Source organism: Mandrillus leucophaeus, unplaced genomic scaffold, assembly GCF_000951045.1.
Source record: "Mandrillus leucophaeus isolate KB7577 unplaced genomic scaffold, Mleu.le_1.0 Scaffold1315, whole genome shotgun sequence".
Taxonomy (NCBI): Eukaryota; Metazoa; Chordata; class Mammalia; order Primates; family Cercopithecidae; genus Mandrillus; species Mandrillus leucophaeus.
In genome coordinates, this window is record NW_012101272.1 from 222,319 (window position 1) to 230,370 (window position 8,052).

Here is an 8,052-nt window from a genome sequence, read left to right on the forward strand (position 1 = left end):
TTATCACACACAGCTCCCTCATTATTTGATGCCCTATGCTGTCTCAGGACTCTGCAGAGAGTCCTCATCAACAAGAAGACACTCGCCAGATGCAGCCCCTTGGCCTTGGACTTCCCAGTCTCCATAACTATAAGAAATAAATTCTTTTTCAGTTTCAGGTGTTCTGTTATAAGCAACAAGAAATGGACTAAGATGCCATATATCTGGTAAGAGGCAAATTTCCAAAATATATGAAAGTCTTCATTTAGAAGGTATGGAGAACAAGGTACAGGGAATGTGAGGCATAGGCACACAAATATTTCTGGGTTTATTACAGAGGGTACATGGAATAGGAATTTCTCTGAGGGTGATAAGTGTGCTTAAGGGAGAGGTTCATCACAGAACATAAATCATGCTGATTCTGATCCTCCACATCTTGTATCATCTGTCTTCATGATACAAGCAATGCTGTAGGGCAGAGAGACAGCATCTGTGTGCTGACACCCCTCGTGGGCACAAGGAGAGTTTACACCTAGGTCACTGCACTGCCTCTGAGCTCTCTCTCCCATCCAAATATTTCTCACACTTACTTATGTCCCCACTTAATCCTATCCATCCAAATATTTCTCACACGTACTTAATACCATTATGTGCTGCATAATGATGATGGACCACATATTCAACCATGGTCCCATAAGATTATAATGGAGCTGAAAAATTTCTGTCATGTAGTGACATCATAGCTGTCCAACATCATAGCTTAACGCATTACTCACATGTTTGTGGTGATGAAACCATCCATAGAAATTTTATAAATTCAATCAGGGAAGAAGGAAGAGGGATAAATGAAAATAAACCAAGCTTGCAGCACATTCAGCATTAATCATTAGGTCAGCTTGCTCTCTGACCTGCTTCCTCATAGTTTTTTGCTGTCTATTGCCCCAGAATCATGCAGAGCCTAGATTGTAGTTCTCCTTAACTGCTCTATAGACAACAACTTGAACATTGTGAAACATTATGTTTTTCATTTGAGATATTCTTTCAGGTCCTGTATATCAGTGAAACTACTGATGTCAGCTAGTCCGAAAGAACTGACTCACTAAAGAATTCAGTCCCTACATCCTGATGGTTTCATCAGCTTTACCCCAACCAATCATCAATTACCTCAATTTTCCAGCCTCTTGCCCTCCATGATCCCCTTAAAACTCCAGCCCAAAATTCCTCAGGGAGATAGATTTGAGGGTTTCTCATATCTCCTCACTCAGCTGCCCTGCAATCATTAAACTCTTTCTCTGCTGCAAACCCTGCTGTCTTGGCATATTGATCTGTTGCTGCACAGTGGGCATACGAACCTGTTGGTCCTGTAACAGTAATGCTGGCATAAACAAACCTACTGCACTGCCAGTCCTATAAAAGTATACAGCAATGTCCTGGGACTTCACATTCACTCACCACTCACTCACTGACTCACCCAGAACAACTTCCAGTCCTGCAAGCTCCATTCATGCTAAGTGCCTTATACAAGTATACTATTTTTCTTAATCTTTTATACCATATTTTTACTATATATTTTTTATGTTTAGGTATGTTTAAATACATAAATACTTAGCATGTGTTACAATTGCTCACAGTATTCAGCACACTAACACACTGTGCAGATTTGTAGATTAGGAGCAATAGGCTATTCCTTTCAGCCTAGATGTGTAGGAGGCTATATCATCTAGGCTTATGTAAGTACTCTCTAAGATGTTTGCACAATGATGAGGTCACCTAACACACATTTCTCAGCACATATCCCTGTCATTAAGTGACACATGATTGTATCAGGAAAATCCAATCTCTCTATACCCTGGAGGGTGGAGGCCACTTTTCGCCAGTGGGAAAATTGAGATCTGAGTGTGAAAATACTGTAGGAAAGAGACCGTAAGATTGCTTTCCAGAGAGACTTGACTTCCTTATTCCATTTTAACTTCAACCTCCTCTTTTAGTATATACAAGTGTGGCATATACTGGCTAGCAATTCATAGAATTCATTTCTTTTTCTTCTTTTGTTTGCCATCCTACCTTGCAGTTAGATGCAGGCTTGCAACTGAGTCCTAGCCAATGGAGTGTGAAGGAAGTGATACATATTACTCTCTGTTCTTATCTATAAAATCCTCCCTCACATACTTTTCTATGTTACTTTTCTTTCTTCTGGCTTAATACAGAGTATCCCAGCTTAGTTAAAAGTCATATTTTGTTGAGGATGGAAGAGCTCCAAGATGTAAGGGACAGATTTCCTGGATTACTCATTGTAGGAGGCTTATACGCAGATCGTGAACACTCATTTTGGACTATGCATGAATATAAAAATAAATTAATTTTTTAAAATTAAGGAATGGAAATTATTGCATTTGTTTGTTAGTGCAGCTAGTTCATCCAAGCTAATGCAAAGCTAGTACATAACCCTTATAGAAAAATCTGGAAAAATACAGAATCCAAAAATGAGAGGAAAAGAAACACTTGCAATCCCATAACCTGATGATAACCACTGTTAACATTTTGTTGTAGAAACCCAGCTTTAGGAAGACAGGGTGATGAAATGGAAAAACAAAATTGACTGGAAATTAAGAGATCAGGGTTCTGGTCCCAGTTTTCTCTTAATTAGCAAAGCCTTTATTTCTGTTAGAGAAAGGAAAGACTTCGACATGTATTCTCTAAATTGAGAGAGAGAACGGGGTTGTTGCATAGAAAGGGAGTATTTATTACTCCACAATTGTCTTTTTTTAGCTAGTGGTCAAAACATTCAGAAAACTTCAAAGAGCTGCATGCTCAGGGAGAGGAGGTACAAGGGAAGCTGTGGGTGTGACGTGGGTGTGACGTTGTGATGGAGTAGACCAAGGAGGAGAAATGCTTGGGATTCTCTTTGGTTCTTGCCTGTGCTCTGGGAAATCACTGAACTGCCCTAAGGAAAATTGTCCCCTGGTGCAGTGAACTCCAGTGCTCCCATAAGTGTTTACCATCAGCAAAGAACCAGCGCCTGCTTCTGAGTAACCTAGTTCTACCTAGAATGGACTGCAGGCATGCAGGTGGGCTAAGTTTGTTCACTAGTAATATTACTTCTACTGCCTTTTGGAAGTGGGTCTAGGGACACAGTAGATGTGGGGGACAAACAAGTACCATTCATCTTCTGGCTACCCTATTTAACTCCTGACAACTGAAACAGGGGTGTCGACAGTCAGAGGAGGAGGAGGGTAGAAGTGTGCACTGGAACACCAGATGTTTGAGGCTGAAAATTATATGGATGCAGAATAAATAACCCCAAAATAACCTTCTATCTGTGGTGTCCAGTCCCCCTCCTTGGCCAGGCATCAAAGCTACGTGTTGTTCGTTTAAAACATGAACATCCTGATCCCAGGACTTTGAAGATAGGAATCACTCATCCCAAACCAGACACACTGCCCACAGTAGCTGAGAAAGAAGCCAAAGGTGGTGAATGATTAGCAGAACTGCCAGACAGCTCCAGAGTCTGGACACAGAGTACCAGGAAAGCTGTTTCGTGGGGGAAACTCAGACTGATCAAAAGAGCCGAGGAAGTCCTTTGTGGCCTGTCTACTCCGTGGTGAGACTCCCCCAACGTCTGTCTCCCCGATGCACCATCCCACAGTCCCAAGAGGCCCCAGGCACAGCCTTTACCACTGTGTCTAGCATCATGAAATGCTCCAGTGAGCAAGAAGGTCCTCAGGAATCCAGTAAATATGAATTTACTAATTGTGGTGACGTAATCTTGTCCTCACAGAGCTTACGATATCGCTAAAAGTGTAGTATACATACTCACACGCTACGTATACAAACCTATATTAAATAATTATTTAGAATTACAGAGTTTCATGGTGAGTGATGTGTAGAATGCATTTTAGAGGATTTCAATAACAAGACTTGTTTGTGGGGAAGGTACAAGGAATCATCTCTAGACTCCTCATAGAAAACTGCCTTTTACTATGTTTTACTGTAAGATTCTTTCAAAATCACCTTTTAAATTTGTCCTTCTTTGGTTGCTTAAGTTTTCCTCACTGTGTTTGTCATTGTTAAAGTTTATAACTCATTTTATTTCATTAGGAAATAGCTCTAGGAGAGGGAAGACCAGCTGCCTTCATCAGGAATTCACAGGTGGCATTTCTATGGGGAATCAGCACAAGGTCAGAGTCCAGGCCTCATCTGTCCAGACTTTTTTCTTAATAGTTCAAACATGGGTGAGCTACTGTAGTAGCACAAACAGAGAAATGTTTTGTTTGCAACTTTAGAACCACCTTCCACCTTTGCCCACCCTCTATGTCTCCGGAGGCCGCACTTTATGGATGGCAATAACAACCTTCTTCACATTCTGGCTTCTGGTTGGGTTTGTTAAAGGAAGGCACAGGGAAGAGGAAGGAGGGAGGTGAGCAGGAGGAGAATGGGTCTGACATATCCATTCCCAGGTAGCCTCTCTGCTGAGTGCAGAGGTTGTTTGCATCACCTATAGAGGGCCCCAGCTCCAGCAGGAGGCCAGCTCCTATAGCTAGAGCTACCCCTCAGGTCTGGTCAGCTGCTTCCCTGTGCCTAGGTGTGGTTAGTGGCTCTTCACTGTCGCTAACTCTTGGATATGTTAGCTTTCCTGCCAACAGTGTTTTAAATGACTCCTTTAGTTAACACGTAACAGTTTTACCCCATTTGAGTGTGCAATTCTAGATCAATAATTGATAGAGTAACAGATATCAAGAGTGGCCTCAGGAGTGGCCCTGAAGATAGAATTCTGGGACTAGGTTGCTCTCACACTTAGAAATGCATGGATAACCTCCTTGCCAGGGAAAAGGAGACATTTCCTTTCTAAGTTATGGTGGCATCACAATCACACCATTATTGCATGGACTGAAGTGCAAGTGGAGGACAAGGGGTTGGGAGAGGAAGTGACTTTGGCAAATTGGTAAGATGATGACAGTAGTGATTATAAAAATTTGGGGTCAGCTAACTCCTTTTGGTGCCCTGGAGCTGCACTGTCCAGTCTGGTAGCCACTAACCACACATGGCTATTTATATTAAAATTAAGATTAATTAAAATTAAATAAAAGTTAAAATTCAGTTCTTCAGTCACACTAGCCACATTTCAAGTGCTCAAAAACCGCATGTGGCTAGTGACTGCTATATTATAGGGCAGCACAGGTAGAGAACACTTTTATCCATGCAGAAGGTTGTATTGGACAGTGCTGTGCAAGAGAGTGTACGGAGTGAAAAGAAAAATTGAAGGCCTTAAATACTCAATTCAGAAGATGGGTGGAAAATGAAAGCACTGTTATGCCAACTTTGAAGGAATCCCTCATTTCTTCTAGTTTCATGGCAGATATGGCAAAGATGACATCAAGCGCTGGATTGTATGACTTGCACAGTGGCAGAGCCACTGCCCCTGCCAGTCTCTAAGACTAAAAGGGCACTGGTGGGAGAAGGAGGGAGATCCTGAGATATGAGAGGGAGAAAGAGGTGAGGCTGAAAACTTTGGGTTTTTTGGTTTTGTTTAGTTTTGTTTTTTGAGACAGGGTCTCACTGTCACCCAGGCTGGAGTGCAGTGGCACAACCTCAGTTCACGGCAACCTCCACCTCCCAGGCTCAAGTGATCCTCTCACCTCAGCCTCCCAAGTTGCTGGGACTACAGGCCCACACCACCACGCCTAGCTAATTTTTGTATTTTTAGTAGAGATGGGGTTTCACCATGTTGGCCAGGCTGGTCTCGAACTCCTGACCTCAAGCAATCTGCCTGCCTTGGCCTCCCAAAATGCTGGGATTACAGGTGTAAGCCACTGCGCCTGGGCAGGCTGAAAACTTTGAACTCCCCAATTCCGTATGACCTACTTTTTTGATTGAGGAAACCCCTCTTCCCACCAGAGAGGGCACCTTCCTCTGTATAAACAACTTTCAATGACTGCACCTGGGAGAATGCCATCCCTATGGGATGCTGACTTCTGTAGGATCCATTCCCACTTCTCTAAGTACCTCCGGGATCATAACAACAGTAGGTCCCAGGTAAGGATGTACAAGATCTGGTCTGAGGTGGGAGAGGAAACTGACACACTACAATAATTATGAGGCTTTACCAATCAGTTTTGGCCAGAGTTTGGGGAGCACGGCTATGAATGAATCCTAAAGCTATTTAACCATCTAAAGTAAAATTGAAGAGCTGACTTAACCACATTTCTCAATATGAGTTTACTTCCTTGAGATTCTGAATTTAATATGTTGGCTTGAGCAAATAGAAGTAGTACATGCAGTCCGCTAGGTTGGCCAGTTGAAACCTGGACTCAGTGGTGGCCTACAGTCAGTGGAATTGACATTTTGGAATGTCCCTGGCAAACATTAGAGAAGCACTGCCAAACAGAACTTTCTATTTCTATGATGGAATGTTCTGTAGCTTGTGCTGTCCAGCACAATAACTTCCAGCCACCTGTGGCTATTGAGTACTTAAAATGTGGCCAGAACAACTAAGACACTGAATTTTGAATTTTACTTTACTTTAGTTAATTAAATTTAGCACTTGGGGCTAGCGGCTACTGTATTGGATAGTGCCACTCTAAGAAGTCTGAAGGCTCAGGGGAATTGGCAATGTGGGATGAACCTATAAGGGGCAACTAGCTCAGCTACCTCTTACTCATAATCCCTGGAGGGTTTGGAGGAGACTTCCTTTTTCTCCTGATTCTACTCTGGCTGCAATCTAGAGTCTCTGACACATGGAGTTACCATTCACTTCTTACTAGTTTTTCCAGGTTTATTTTTATTTTCTCTTTAACACAAAAGTTATCTAGAAGAATGTCTTAATTTCCAAATACATTGTTTTGTTTCCTTTTACCATTCTTTTTATGTTGATGTTATTTCTGCTTTGAGTGGAGTGGGGGAGAGCAAGGGGATGTATTTTTTTTTTAATAAATGTTCGTTGAGCAGTGTTCAAATCTTCAAAATAATTAATTCAAATCTTTAAAATTAATTCAAACACAATTAATTTTTATTAATTTTATATATGATATGATTATTTCTGAAACGAATGTATTATGTTGCTTGACCATGGCTCTGTATTATTTCTCTTTATTTCTATCAGCATTTATTTAGTGCATATGTTTATATATACAAAAATATAATGCCACATTGTCAATGCATTAAGATTCATAACTGTTTCATCTTCTTGGTGAATTGAATACAATTGAAAGAAAAATATCTTTGCCCCTCTTAATTGTTAATGCTTCTCATTTCATTTTCTTTTGTCAGATATTAGCATTATAGCATGTGCTTTCTTTTATTATTTATCTAGTATACTTTAATGCCTGTTTTTCAGCCTTTTTGTGCCCCCTTAGTTTAAGAATATGTCTTTTAAATACTATATAGTTTAACACTATAGTTTAGGGTATTCAGAAGATCTGTGTTACTTTGACAAAGGAATTTAAGATACTTAAAATTTAATGTGATCATTAATGTATTTAGACTTACTGATATATTTCGGACCCCAGTTCTTCCTTTAAAAAGAATTCCATAAGAATGAGTAACTTACACTTACTAGAATTAAAATTTCCCCTAAAAAACGATAAGTGTGTTAGAATGGAATATTAGAGAAGCCTGAGATTGGGGACAATTTACCATATTTCTGTGTTCTCCAGCTTTCCTCACTCCTCCAGCTCCAGCTTTGTCAAACTTTACAAACAATCCCATTGGATCTTAAGAGCCTTGACATGCAATAGAGGCATGTCACAGGCAAAGATGTCCTTGGTTTCTCGTAGCACCAATAGTTTGTGTGAAGCCCCTACTCTTTTGTTCCTCAAATAAATGAATTTTATATATGAGATTTAATTAACATCAAGGCCTCACCTCACTGGTATCTCACTCAGAGCAGCACCATCTAATGCAGCAGTTATTGGCTAGTGTCTTTTCTTCCTGTTAAGAAGGACAAGGTGTAATTCCAGCACTTTGGGAGGCCGAGGCAGGCAGGTCATGAGGTCAGGAGATCAAGACCATCCTGGCTAACACAGTGAAACCCCATCTCTACTAAAAATACAAAAAATTAGCCAGGTGTGGTGGCAG

At 40.9% G+C, this 8,052-nt stretch overlaps 1 long non-coding RNA gene across 1 annotated transcript in view; it reads left to right on the plus strand.

Moving 5' to 3' along the window:
- The first annotated feature begins 3,168 nt into the window (after positions 1-3,168).
- Positions 3,169-8,052, plus strand: part of LOC105534207 — a 12,401-nt gene continuing 7,517 nt past the window's right edge. The window contains exons 1-3 of the long non-coding RNA XR_001005230.1: positions 3,169-3,580; positions 4,078-4,157; positions 4,804-4,921. This is a non-coding gene — a long non-coding RNA (uncharacterized LOC105534207). The remainder of the gene's footprint in view (positions 3,581-4,077; positions 4,158-4,803; positions 4,922-8,052) is intronic.